Consider the following 15,216-nt stretch of genomic DNA (forward strand, 5'->3'; position numbering starts at 1 on the left):
TTCACCACTCCCGCAGCAGTACCAGCTTCCGCAGAAGCACCCCCCCCTTTTTCACCACTCCCGCAGCAGTACCAGCTTCCGCAGAAGCACCCCCCCCTTTTCCCCACTGCCGCAGCAGTACCAGCTTCCGCAGAAGCACCCCCCCCCCCTTCCCCCTTTTTTTCTGCATATTTTGCCTTAGCAGCCCCACTGCTACAATCATCAAGCATGCCTTCAGCCAAAAAACTAAGCACCTTTTGGGGGGTTACAGCGGTTTTCCCTTGGCTGCTGTCCTGCGATCATTTAGCCTTTTGGGGAGCTATTGGGTTCGGGCCGATTGCCGAGCTCGGACCCTCTCCCCGGGCAGGGGGAGTGCCCCGGGCTCGGGAACGAATTTCGAGCTCGGAGCCCTCTCCCGGACAGCACGCCAAATACGCTTAACCTTATACGCTATCCTTTTACTCTGTTTATTATCAGTAAGTGGGAACTCGTGAAGTGACGTTTTATAAACTAATTTCAGGAGGAGCGCGCACAGATAATTAACACGGCCAATGCATCATCAGTAATCACTCCCTATCCAATCAGTGTTAAGGGGAATCACTATAAATAATCAAAGCAGCCTTACCTTCCTATCTCTCATTTCAACATCCCTCCACCACCCCGTCTCCTCTCTATAGGGGGGAGCTATTGGGTTCACGCCAAATACGCTTAACCTTATACGCTATCGCTATCCTTTTACTCTGTTTATTATTAGTAAGTGGGAACTCGTGAAGACCAGTTTAAATACCATGCATACAATTCATGAAGTGCACTCACCCTCACCACTGGCATGTTCAACCCTTAACAGTAGTTAGAACAAAAGAACATGTTTTTTAGAACAGGCAAGAACACTGCCAAAAAAACAACTAAGATAATTAAATTCAGACATGGAGGATCAGAAGTCTGTATGTAACAGAATAAGCCTCCAAATCTGATGTGATAAATTAACCTGCTGTAGAAAAGACTGTGGATCCCATGGCTTCAGATGATCCTGAAAATTAAGCATTACAATTTGAATAGTTTTCCTCCAGTGTGTGCAATTTAATGCGTCATAAACATGCTGAACTTGACATGGCTCTGTCTAACACACATGACGTGATTCTTAATTCACTTACTCAGCTGTGTTAGATATTTTGTTGGCGAAAGACTCAGCATAATTTTCTCCAGTTCTTCATCCTCCTCCATCACTATAAAACAAAATCAATGCATCAGTAGGCTTTAATAACCAATATAAGCAAATTTGCATGAATTTTATTAACTTACCAGGCTGATCAGAGGCACTACTGGAAGTAACAGGTGGTCTTCCAGTAGAAGCTGATGGTGATTGCAATGGAGGAGTGTTTATCGTTAGCTGTTTTTGCTGCAGTTTTAAAAGATACTGCTGCAAGTTGTACATTTTGCTGCCTGGAACACACTTCTGCTTCATTATAAAGAAAGCATATTCGTCTGCCCTGGTATCCCAAATTTTTCTCCAAGTATCTTTTGCTCTTGTTCCAAATCCAACAGTATTGTCATCCTCTATCAAAACTGGCACTGGATTTGGCCTTTGAGACAGATACCGTTTAAGATCCTCAATTTCCTTAAAGCTTCTTGAGTATTCAAGAAAGGAAATGAGGCTGTCCTTGCAAGGACCCTCTGGGTTAAACTGCCCAGCCTGTTCTTCTTCCTCAACCTTATCGAACAGGTACAAAGCATAGCCGACATCATTCTCCAATAACCACCTGAAAGTACTTGCCGAACTGAAGAATGTATTCTCCCAACACCTCTTGCCTGTCAGAGACATCCCCTCCTCTCTGTAAGACAACAGAACGGGCATTCATCCTGACCAGATCTTCTCTTTGAGGTGTTGACTTATCCTGCAGTGAAGGGTTGTCTTTAATTCTTTTTGCCTCTTCTGATGGGTCCCGGCGTAAATGACCCGATGGTCCTTTCCTGAAAGACACCTTGACTGTCCCGGGAAAAAAAACTGTTTTCTTCATGATGCTGCTCTGAAATCATGGCCACATGAAAATACATAATATAATGAAATAAGACATCAGCATCAGTTATATATAAAATAGTTATTTTAAATTGCAATAATATTTAATAATATAACTGTTTATTAGCTGAATAAATGCAGACTTAGAGCATAAGATACTTTAAATTTAAAGTAATGTTTAATAAATTTGTGTTATGTAATATTTATTATATATTTCATTTAATATATGTGTGAGTGTGTATATAAAAATATTTAATATGCAAATGTATGTATAAAAACAAGTTTAACTAATTAAAAACAGGGTTTCTGCAGATATGAACAAGTGAAATTTAAGACTTTTTAAGACCTTTTTAATACCACCTTATATGAAATTGAAGACCGAAACCTGTAATGGAAATAGATAATATATTACATGCATATATGTAATATTTAATGTGTTTAATGTAAAAAGTAAACAATTTCATGGCTGTCATAAATTAAATTTATTACTACGATATACAGTGAACTTTTCATATCAGCAGATACTATTCCACACAAAATATCCCCATAAAAGTACTAGAAATATCTGATGTAAAAAAAAATTCTGAAGCAATTTTTTCATCAGTGCTCTATAAGCTTTTACATCTTAAATCTGCATATTTGATTTACCTTTATAAAGGCCTTTTTTTTAACTTTTGAAATGTATGCATTAACTTTGAAATTTTATTTTATGAATTTATCAATAAATTGTAAATGGCTGTTAGCAGTGAGATTACACAATTTACACTGCAAAATTAAAAGTGAGATTAATGTTTTAAATACATTTATTGATTTATAAAATATATAAATTAGAAATGTTGGGTGTGGCGGCATACTTTTAAACACATTAAACTACCAGCAGGTGGCGGTAAGTCACTTCATGAGCGAGTTATTTCAACTGATTCGAGCAAAACGCTGAATCATAGCAAAACGCTGATAGGAGAATGCTTCTGCTGCGATCCTTGTTTGGAACTATTTTCGTTGGTGAAACAGAACAAAACAGTGAAAATATTTTGTCTAATATGCAAGTAACTACTTGACTAACTACTTGTTTATTGAGCTAAAATTAATGTAACATTTGTAATTGTGAGAATATTCAGCATAAAGCTCACTTGGTATATTACTGAACTATATCATTTTATAAATAAACTATACTTTTAACATTTTTACCTCAGTGTGTTTCTTTAGAGTGCTGTTACGCTCATTTGTTTTAAAGTACGTCACGAATAGACCAGAAATACACTATCCATTATCAATTTCTGTTTACGTTGAATGTATTAAAATATGAATCTTTCTTGCCTTTCGATGCTTCGCTAACGTTAGTTGTTTTTGTCACTTCAGTTTTAATCAGGCGGTTTGTTCGGTCGGGCAAGTAAAAAAAACATTTTAAAAGTATCTCCAAGGCTGGCGGTCAGCTAGCTCGACCTATATTTATTATTATTATTGAGAACATTATATACAGAAAAAGGTAGTTTGACCTGTATTCTGCTACTGCGATTCTGTCTGAAGACGCAGTAACTTCCGCAGGGGGAGAAAAAAATCTACAGTTGTTAGCAACTGGCCTTAGCCAAGCCCTATATTTAGTTTTTTCAAGCTAAGTATTGCTAAACTTGCACTTCCCCAAAGCTAAAAAGTTAAATCCATTTTACTTCTGCGGTACAATCCGAGAGAGACTCGCGCCAATAACAGAAAGCTGATTGGCTATTGCATGTTGGTCTCATTTGTAGTTTAAATACAGCAAATTATATTTGGACCAGTGAAATAAAGAACTACAACACCACGGAAACAACAAAAAGAGAATTTATATGAGCTTTAGAGGTAGCGTTACATGGACATCGGAAAAATAAGACCTGTGTGAAATTATTTAAGACCTAGAACAGCGAATTTAAGACTTTTTAAGGCCTAAAATTTTGATTTTTAAATTTTAGACTTTTTAAGACTTTTTAAGACCCCGCGGAAACCCTGTAAAAATGTTGTTTTATACACACCTTTTAAATTATAACAGTAAATTACATGCACTTTTTTGTCATTTAAAGGTAATATATGTGTGTAATACATATTAATTACATTATAAGTATCTTATCAATGTTAACATTTGTTTAAACATTTGAAGTACATAGTAAGAGATCAATGATGAAACATTCACTCTCACAAAACCAATACATGATAATATACATGCAATTTATATGATTTTGTAAATACAATACAGTAAGTTAATACTGCTAAAGTATAGCATTCAACTTACCTTCTCGGTTTGACGGCTTTAATTGCGTTGATCTCGAACTCGACGTAAAAACAGCGGTCATCTGAGCGGTCACTTTTTGAAAAAAGGTAAAGTGTGAGCAAAGGTACTTTAGACAATAAATTCTTGTCAGCAAAATAGTTTTGTTTTGTACAACAATTCGGTAAACAGATACCCACCGATCGTAAAACTGTTCTCCCCTCCTCCACTCACAGCGAATGATTGACAGATGACACTAGACTTCTTAAATTCCCCGCCACGGGAAAAGGCGAAACAGCGCCATGAAATCTACACGTGGCCAAATATATATAGCATCCGTAGTGTTAAGCACTACCGTTGAGAATGAATGGGAAAAGTTAAGGGAAGTTAAGCTTAACTATTTTCGGCTGCCGCGCGGGAGACCCGGGTCCGATTCCCGACCAATGCAGGAACGGAGTGCTTTTAATTAAGTTGTGTGTGTGCTTGCATGTGTGTAAGGTTCTTTAAAATGAAGCCTGATTTACTTGAAGGAGCTCCAACCTTTGCATACCGACCAACCCCCGTTCCCTGCCGAATCTTTTCAGAAACTCATGAGTCCGTCTATATTCGTCAAATGCCTATAAAACTTGTTCACTTTATCTATAGGTTGACGAAGTTTAGCAGTGGGCAATATACTCGTAAATGCGGTGTTAATTCCAAACGTTCTCCCTCCTTTCCGAGCATTGGTGGTTCAGTGGTAGAATTCTAGCAGTGGGCGATATGATCCACGTAAATGCGATGTTACTGCCACATGATTTCCCATCCTTTTTTTCATGTTCCCATTATGAAAAGTAAAAAAAAAATAGTAATAATAGTAAAGTGGTCCAAATGAGGACCCCCTGTAATGTGTAGCATTCAAGATATTGGGAGACTCAATAAGATCAAGGCAGGTTGATTTGTTTTTTTCATGGAGTAGTGGCTCCTTATGCTGATGTCGGTGAAGTCAAGTCGGCTGGGGGCGAAGCACAGCGGGTACAGCTCCTCGTTAGTATAGTGGACAGTATCTCCGCCTGTCACGCGGAAGACCGGGGTTCGATTCCCCGACGGGGAGACCCAGCTCTTTGCTGCTGCTGAACGACTCATCCAAAGATTTTGGTGCTGACAGAGGTCACAGAAGGAGTTCTGCTTCAACGTCAGCCAGAGCCAAAACAAATGCGTTGGCCGGGAATCGAACCCGGGTCAACTGCTTGGAAGGCAGCTATGCTCACCACTATACCACCAACGCAAGTTCCCGACTCCAGCTTTTAGCCGTCTGAAAAGAATGCTTGAAATGCACAAGTCACTGATAGGGCAAAAGGAGCTGAAGCCATCTTTGTTTGTATCCCGTCATGTACGAGAGAGTGCTGTCTTTCCATGCGGGCTAAAGAAATCTGGAGCTGCGACGCAGAAAGCACAAAGGCCGCAAGTACAGAACGTGGTGAGGCGCGCTTCGTTCCACCGCCCATTGGCTGGTGGCCAGTTTTACTCTTGACACTCCAATACAGCTCTGTTGTGAGCAGAAAAGAATGCTGGAAGTACATAAGTCACTGACAGGGCCAAAGTAGCTGAAGCCCAAGGTTTGGATCCCATCATGTCATGAGAGTGCTGTCTTTCCATGCTGGCTGAAAAAAAATGTGAAGTTGCGACACAGGAAGCGCAAAGGCTGCAAACACGGTCCACGAGAAAGCACGCTTTGCTCCAATGCACATTGGTGTGTGGTCAGATTTAGTCTGCTATTGAAACTGCAGTGCAGCTCTGCTGTGAGCAGAGCACCCAAAAATACAGGTCACTCGGAAAGGCTCCCCTCCACGGAAATCTTTAGTAAAAGGCGAAAGATTTATGCGTCTATGAAGAGAAACTCGAGTTGTGTGCCCATGCGCTTGAGCATGTGCGCTCCCTGTGGTAAACCACTATACTCACAAAGGGTAATCTAGGGTGCCGATAAGATTTTCATCTCCCCCTCACTCCAAATGGGAGGAGTAAAAGTTAAAAAGTCTCTTCCATCATCCATTCTCGCCTGCCACACAGGAGGCCTGGCTCTGATTCCCGGGCAAATGCAGGAACAGAGTTCTTTTAAGTAAGGGGTGTGTGTTTGCATGTGTGTGGGATTCTTTAAAATGAGCCTTGAAGGCCAAGCCTGATTTGCTAGAAGGAGCTCCAAACTTTGCATATTGACCCAATCCCCCTTTCCCTGGATTTGACGTGTAACAGTTACGCACCATTACTAAATCCAGGGCAATGTGAAGGCCGAAGTTCTTCCAGCCGAGCATTGGTGGTTCAGTGGTAGAATTCTCGCCTGCCACCCGCGGGCCAGCCGTGAATAGTTGTAATTCACTGACAGCCAATCAGATTGCAACATTTTTAGCCAGCTGTCCTTGGTGCTGAATTTTACTTTCCCAGTCCATGGTACTGAAATACTGCACGAGTTATTCAAAATTTTACATGAGAGGTATGTTAAAATCTACATCAGTTCAGTCTGAAATGTGTATATATTTTTTTGTATAGAGAATGGTTATAAAGTATGTAATATCAGTACAATATATCACACTGTTGCATTCAAAAAATTATAAAAAAAAAACAAAAACAATTTAACCTATTATTCTTCTTGATAATAAGCCAAATAGTGTTTGAAGATTAAATCGGGTGAGACAAGTTCTTCACTTAAAATCAATGTTTTATTACATTGACTCAAACATGTGCCTTCAGTGGAATTTGGAGTGCTAAAACAAGCATAAACAACATACTTTTGTACTGAACACATATAAATCCATTTAACTATAACAACACAGTATTAAACTACATGCAAAATAATATATCTGTATATCATAGATCTGTACATTTAATAATCAGGACAAATAAGTAATTTAGAATTTGTAATTTACAGTTAGTTTTACTCCTTTAGCTGAAGTTGTGTTCAAGAATAATGGATTTAAATTGGTTTGCGGTACTGTCTAAAAAAATTCAAGGTTCAGTACTGTATTTAAAAAAAATCTGTTTAATAATCAGAAGAATAAGCTTTGTGCATCATGCAGAATAATATTCAGAGTAATTTACAGTTGGTTTGATATCTTTAGCTTAAATGGTGTTCAAGTTTAATGGATTGCAGCTTGAGCATTTATTTAATTATTTATTTGTTTTCCCTTTATGTTAAATATTTCACAAAACACAAGTTTAAATCCTGACAGAAGTATTATTAAATGCTAGATATGAGTAGAAAATATAGAAATACTTGTAAAAATTTCCAACTTCACATAAAATTTGCTTTGGTAGTTTATATCAGATTATAGTATTGCATAACATTGTCAATTATGTACTGCTCAAGTGAACTGCATACACTTTGATTCACTGATATAAGACAATGTAGAAAAGAATCTGCGATATAATTTTTATGACATTTGTCAATTACATCAATTTCTATTTGATTCATGAAGAGTTTCCCTAACAAGCAAGTTTTAAATGAAAAAAAAAAAAAAACATTTTAAAAAAGATGAAAGAGGGCATGTTAAAGTGGTGTGCCATGGCCCCTCTATACAAACATTTAGAATACTTTTACATGTCTCAGGATTTACAGCAGTGTAATAGTGTAAACTACTATTAAAGAGTGTTTTAGAATATGGAACATTTAAGGTCATTCTTCAAATACACATACAGAAATGAACGACAAGCATTCACATCTCTTCTGGATCTCTTCAAAAATAAGAGCATAATTAACAAATGACAGTAGACTGTCCTTGCCATGCCCCTCAGCCATAGGGATGCCTGACGCCTCCTCCTTCTGAAGGTTCTTGATGAGATACATAGTGTACCCTACATCATTCTCTAAAAGCCATCGGAAGGACTTCCCTTTATACTTTCCAAACTGCAGAATGTAGTCTCCCAGGACCTCCGTCCTGTCAGAGGCATCACCTCCTCTTTGACGGACCACAGCCAGAGCATTCTGCCTCACAAGGTCCTCCCTTATGGGCACAGACTTGTCCAGCAGAGCGGGGTCGTCCTTAATCTGTCTGGCTTCTTCAGATGGCTCTTGGAGGAGAAATCCAAGTGGTCCCTTGCGTAACACAACACAGATTCTCCCTGGGAAGAGCAGCACTTTTTTTCTGCATCTTGATCTACCATGAAAGAAAAACTGAATTTTAGGTTTACTTATCAATACCTGAAATATCATTGGTAGTCAAGCTAATTACTTCGGTAAAGTTAGTTTGACATTCATTAGACATTCATGCCAATTAATTTATGTTTTAACATACATAAAATATATGCCCTTTACGTTGCGCAAGGCTTAATTTCAAGAAAAATGTAAAAGATAAATTACCATGTAGTACATGGATTAAACAGTTTAACTACATGACATTATACTGTTCTATAAATCCCTGTTATTGCACAAGACTTCATTTTTGGAATTAGCCTTTTTTGTGTTGTATAATAATTTTACAACTTTTAATGCATGCAATAATATAAATCAATTAAAGGACAACACCATTTAATGTAAAGGTATAAAACCAGCTGTAAATTATTCAGAATATTATTCCTACAATGCACAAGGCTTGTTTTTTTTTTTTTCTGATTATACTTTTATTATTTTTATACATGGTATTGAATCCATATTTTTCATGTTTTATATATTGAACCCACCTAAATTCATTAAACTCTGCCACCATTTGAGAAACATAAAGGAATCCTTGATAAATGAATCAAACCAACTGTAAATTCTAAAAATATTAATATATTATTTGCAATTGGTAATTTACAGGTAGTGTAACTCCTTTAGCTGAAGTTTTGTTCAAGAATAATGGATTTAAATCGGTTTGCGGTACTGTCTAAAAAAATTCAAGGTTCAGTACTGTATATAAAAAAAATAAGTTTAATAATCAGAAAAATAAGCTTTGTGCATCATGCAGAATAATATTCAGAGTAATTTACAGTTGGTTTGATATCTTTAGCTTAAATGTTGTTCATGTGTAATGGATGTAAATTTTAGTCAATAAAATATATTTAAAAAATAAAAAAATATGATCTCAGTACCATACATAAAAACAATAAAGGTACAACCAGACAAAACAAGCCTTGTACATTATAGGGAATGATATTGATTTATATTATTGCATACATTAAAAATTACAATTATGATAAAAGGCTAATTCCAAAAATGGAGCCTTCAATGTATGAAATAATAGAAATCCATTAAACAACAGCACCATTTGAGATAAAGCTACCAAACCATCAGTAAAAAAAAAAACTCCAAATATTATTCCTTGTCATGCACAAGGATTGTTTTTTTCTTCAAAATATGCCTTTATTGTTTTTATAAACAGTACTGAATCTGTATTTTTTATGTTTAATATACTTTACCCACTTAAATTCATTAAACTCGACACCGTTTCAGAGAAAGGTATCAAACCAACTGTAAAAATCTCTAAATATTATTCCGTCATTCACAAGGCTTGTTTTTTTCGGAATATTCCTTCTATTATTAGTACCGTATATAAAAACAAGCCTTGTGCATGACAGGGAATAATATTTAGAGATGTTTACAGTTGGTTTGATAACTTTATCTCAAATGGTGTCAGAGTTTAATGAATTTAAGTACAGTATATTAAACTTAAAAATATGGATTTAGTACTGTATATAAACACAATAAAGGGATATTCTGAAAGAAAACAAGCCTTGTGCATGACAGGGAATAATATTTAGAGATTTTTACAGATGGTTTGGTAGCTTTATCTAAAACGGTGATGTTGTTTAATGGATTTCTATTATTTCACACACTGAAAGTTGTATAATTATTATAAAACCCATAAATTTGTTTCTACAATTAGGCTATTAAGCCTTGTGCAACGTAAAGGACATATGTTAAAGTCTACCTTACTTAATTTGGCCTAAAAACATAACAGGCACAAACAATTTACCACAGTAAGCTACCTTAGACAGTGCAATGTGTAATTGGTCAGGCAGTAGGACAGACTTGGGTAAAGTTGGTTCTCTTTCAAGCATACGTTTCGGTGTCTCACTATGGGATACGCCCTTTCCGCCTATTCCTCAGAAGCCCAAGAGTAAGTTATTCCTGCAACCACTACAATTTATAATATAAAGATTTTAAATGCATACTGTCAGTTTGCATTTTCAGGCTTATATTCATGATGTACACTTTTACTCAAAACTGACTTTAAAACACCACCGACTGTTCGCAATAACTTTCTTTTGCAATCACACATGGAATTTAGTCATAGCAAATACTAAGCCAACTGTTCGCCCAAAACTACTCTTCAGGGGTTGCATTTCACAGGTAACGTTAGCCAACAATAGCAATTAATCATGTAACACTTACAGCCGTGGGCGATGCTCCTCGTTGTCCTGTCTGTAACGTTAGTTTGAAGATTGTTGGGATCGCCGTGTCCTTTAGACGCCGTGCTGTAGTACCGGTAAAACTATCCAAATAGTCATCTGGTTCAAAATCCTCGGAGCAAACACGCCATTTCTTGATCGTTTCTAACGGTGTTTTGAGATCCATGTTCAGAGCAGCCAGCCATTGATTCATTAGTCGGAATTGCTTTTTTTTCGTGGGAATTCTATGAAACATGGTACTAGAGTACGTCTTCGACTTACTATCACAGCCCCTTACAATGCACATAACCATAGCTAATCACACACAGGTAAATCCAGCCACTAACAATTTACCAGCTGCAACTCTGACAGCTGCAACAACCGGAATTACACAAACTTAGCACTGGTCACATTGGAAGTTACCTAGCTGGGATCTAATTTCAGGCGCTGTGTGATATTACTGCGGAATGGGAGTGTAGTTCCTAATCTTATCGGCCTAGAAAACCGCAGCTTTACATTTCCGCTGGTCTTAGTACACGATATAACTACAGAAGAGTCAAGTTTTAAATAGGACAAATATCGAAACTCGTTGGTCATTTTTGAACGCGATGCTACTGGTCTAATAGAATTCAATGATTTATGCTAAGCTATGCTAAAAGTGAAGAGAGAACGGCTGAATGGATTTCAAAACGGTAAAAATCAACTTATTAACTCGGGGGGAGTTGGAGAATGAGCCTATTTCCAAAAAAAGTGGAGTGTTCCTTTAAGTGTATAACAATAAAGTTACAATCAAATTTAGTTTCTCTAATTTATTAAAACCACTCTAAACATGCTATTACAGAAATTCAAGTGATGCCTGGACAACACTTAGAAATTCTAATTGCAATAATGTTATTGTCAGTATTGTGTTCTGTTTTGTTCTGTGTTTCCAGTGTTTTGATTTGTTCCGTTGTCTCCCCCTTTTGGTTTAGCGTCTTTGGTTTCCCCCTGCCCATATTTGTACTTCCCCTTATTATCCTGTTAGGTTGCCACTCCCCTGTCTCAGTGTATTTATAGTCCTTAGTTCCACACTCCCCTTGTTCATGATTAATGTTACTTTGGTTCTTTGTCATTCTGGTTTAAGTTCCTTGTTTTTTCAATAAATGTCCATTTAATTATAACTCATGCAAGTTTCCTCCTAGCTCCACTCTACGGCAATTTTGACAGAATCACGGACCAATACACAAGATGAATCGGGCGGAGGACACTTTATGGGGACTGCAGCAGGGTGGTCGAACGTTGGAGCGATATGTGGAGGAATTCCTTGAGCTATCCCATCAGGTATCCCATCAGGCTGCCCCCTCCGAAACAGCGCATTGCACCAGCCTGCCATAAGCCGAGAATCCCCACATACTGTGCCAACGGCTCGAACCGCCAGCCCAGTCCTAAATCTCCAGTCATCCTCCAAAGCTCCACCGCTGTCCTCAGCCCGATGCGGCCGCCCTCCTCCCCGCGCTCTAGTCTGCCGGCCGCCGCCAATGCCGCACCGTTTTTCATAATAATTTACACAAAATAACATTAATGTTATAGAAATTATTACAATGTTACATTCAATAATAATTAATAAACTTTACATCGCTCGTAAACACTATAAAGTAAACTGAACAAACTGTATCAGTTTAGACACAGTAAAATATTAAAACCGCAAACCTTTCTTTAGCTAAAACACAGGAGTGGGGTTTAACTACCAATGAAGTAGTGTGACGCTCATCTAATATTTAAGATTCTAAGAGAAAATCAAGCATCTTTTTAATGTTAAAGTTGACTAAGCAAACTGATAAATTATTATAAAAAAAAAATGAATTGTATTTATACTTTATATATTGTCTACATATTTTTTTTTAAATAAATTAATTTACTTCCACTTTTATTATACAACACTTTTATGCAACACGAATTGGTCAAGATTCGGGGGTATGTGAAATACCTGGTTATATTTGGGGTAAGTAACCAGACAAACTTTTAACTTTGCATTGGTTCCAAAAACAGTTAACTTTCATGGTAATGTAAGTAGACGTAGCAACTTAACGGGTGTAAACAGGGCCTAAAGCATTCTCAATACGTAATAAAAAAAGTAGAAAATGCTTACCTGTCACAGCACTGTAAGATATTTATTTATTAAGTCGAAATAGGTGCTTCCTTGTGTCAGTAGACCAGATGAACGTTCCTGGAATCTTCTTTGACAGTTTATAGCACCTGTATATCATTGCTGTTTTGTTGATTTTACTCCTCCTACATACACAGGAAGCTGCATCCTCTAAGATTAGTGAAGCTCTCACATGTACCTGCTCTGAATGTATCTAAGGGCAAATGAAAAGGAGTCTTAAAGGCTAGGGAAGCAGCATGTACAGTGCCCTCCACTAATATTGGCACCCTTGGTAAATATGAGCAAAGGTGGCTGTGAAAATAAATCTGCATTGTTTACCTTTATGATCTTTCATTCAAAAAATGTACAAAATTCTAACCTTTCATTGAGGTAAAAAAAATAAAATAAAGTGGGGCAAACTCACATTATGAAATAAATGGTTTTCTCTAATGCATGTTGATCACAATTATTGGCATCCCTATAAATTCCTATGGATAAAATATCTCTGAAGTATATTCCTATTCGTATTTACATTTTTTTAGTGTACCACGGTTACTAGGAGCATGAAGTTGCGCAGCCATGACTTCCGGTTCCACAGGATTATAAATATGAGGAACACAAAGGCCAAATTCCCTTAATCATCCACCACAAGTAGTAAAACCAAAGAACATAGTTCTGATGTGCAGAACAAGTTTGTTAACCTTCACAAAATAGAAAGTGGCTGTAAGAAAAGAGCTAAAGCATTGAAAATCCCCATTCCCACCATTAGAGCAATATTTAAGAAGTTCCAATCAACAAAATATGTTACAAATCTGCCTAGAAGAAGACGTGTGTCTATATCATCCTAATGCACAGTAAGGAGGAGAGTTTGAGGAGCCAAAGACTCTCCAAGGATCACAAATGGAGAATTGTTACTGGGAAGGTGGCAACAGATATCTCCGTTCTGAGTCTCCAGCTCCGCAAGGGTGAGACACTAACAGATACAACCATTCTGAGCCTACTGTCCAGAGAGACAGAAAACAGACACTCCACGCTTAAAGACTCCAACTTTGAGGCTGCAGCAGGTATGACCACTGTCTGTGAGGAAAGAGATATTTTCAGAGTCTTCGTCCAGCGAGACAACAACAGATGCAGCATGTCCTGAGTCTCCATCCAAGAGAGACAAAGCAGATTAACCAAGTTCAGAGTCTTTAGCCCAGAGAGGCAGAAGACAAACAGACATTCCCAACAAGGTTAAGCTCCAGCGAGCAAACCTTTACTTCAGGTAACTTTGCTTGCGTGTTCCAAGCCTTCAGCACCTACTACTCACTCAACCACAGAGAACGTAAATATCACTTCCAAACCTCTTCCAGAGACCTTGGCATTGTTGTGTATTATCAGTATATGATCTTCCTAATTTACATTTGATATTATATAGCTGGTAACAATTGATAACAAATAATAGCTCATTTATTTGTTTGATGCATGATAAGGTTCTTCACCTTATTTTTTCAAGAGTAGCAACAGTATATTTCCATAAGATAACATAGCTCTGGCATAGCAAAATCCAACTGAATCACTTGCATTTTATGCATCTTTTGCACTTTATCAGTTTTGCATTTATGGTAATAATTTAATAGTTGATTACTCTTGTCTATTGTTTGTTAATAAATTTATTTTATTACACTTGTGTCTTCCTTGTGTTGATAATACAGTGAGAGGTTCTACAAGTTAGATATCCCACCAATCTTTCTTATGTGATGTACTCATAACCGCACATGAAGTGACACGTGATCCAAGAATCATAATGTCATCTGTGAAACGAGTACCCATCACTACACTATTTCGCCTTCCTAGTGGGCGAAAGCAGAACTCACTACATAATTGGCATCCCTGAGTGGGCCAAGTTAAAATAAGATGAGTCTCCTGTAAAATTCACTACATACAATATATTACTAATAGATTTTTTAAATATATTAACTTATTTTAAACTTAGGGGTAGTATGTAAGCAGTCTACTAAAAATCCACTGTTTAAAGCACTCTTTTGAAAAACACTAATAAAACTCGCTTGTAAGTTTTTTCTGTAGTATATTTTTAGCACACAAAAAATTTAATTATTACTTAAGTATACTTTTTCAAGTGTACTAAAGTCCTACTGAAGTATAAACATACTTTTAATTAGTGTATTTATAGTGTATAACCATCACACTTTTATTTAACACAAAAAAATAACAATGTACTAAAAATGTATTTGCGGTTAAGTATATATTTATTTCTCCTGGGACTGCTGACACACTCCAGCCACATGAGGTCTAGCATTGTCTCGCATTAGGAGGAACCCAGGGCCAACCGCACCGGCATATGGTCTCACAAGGGGTCTGAGGATCTCATCTCGGTACCTAATGGCAGTCAGGCTACCTCCAAAGAAATGCCACCCCACACCATTACTGACCCACTGCCAAACCAGTCATGCTGGAGGATGTTGCAGGCAGCAGAACATTCTCCACGGCGTCTCCAGACTCTGCCGTCTGTCACAT

At 37.4% G+C, this 15,216-nt stretch overlaps 3 non-coding genes across 3 annotated transcripts; 1 reads left to right on the plus strand and 2 right to left on the minus strand.

The window, feature by feature from the left end:
- Positions 1-5,253: 5,253 nt before the first annotated feature.
- trnad-guc (transfer RNA aspartic acid (anticodon GUC)) lies at positions 5,254-5,325 on the plus strand. The gene has a single exon. It is a non-coding gene; the product is annotated as a tRNA-Asp (tRNA).
- A 102-nt stretch (positions 5,326-5,427) lies between these two features.
- Positions 5,428-5,499, minus strand: trnag-ucc (transfer RNA glycine (anticodon UCC)). Its single transcript has one exon. It is a non-coding gene; the product is annotated as a tRNA-Gly (tRNA).
- A 505-nt stretch (positions 5,500-6,004) lies between these two features.
- Positions 6,005-6,120, minus strand: LOC141327222 (U5 spliceosomal RNA). Its single transcript, XR_012354531.1, has one exon. It is a non-coding gene; the product is annotated as a U5 spliceosomal RNA (small nuclear RNA).
- Positions 6,121-15,216: the final 9,096 nt, after the last annotated feature.

The sequence above is a fragment of the Garra rufa genome, chromosome 2 (genome assembly GCF_049309525.1).
Source record: "Garra rufa chromosome 2, GarRuf1.0, whole genome shotgun sequence".
Taxonomy (NCBI): Eukaryota; Metazoa; Chordata; class Actinopteri; order Cypriniformes; family Cyprinidae; genus Garra; species Garra rufa.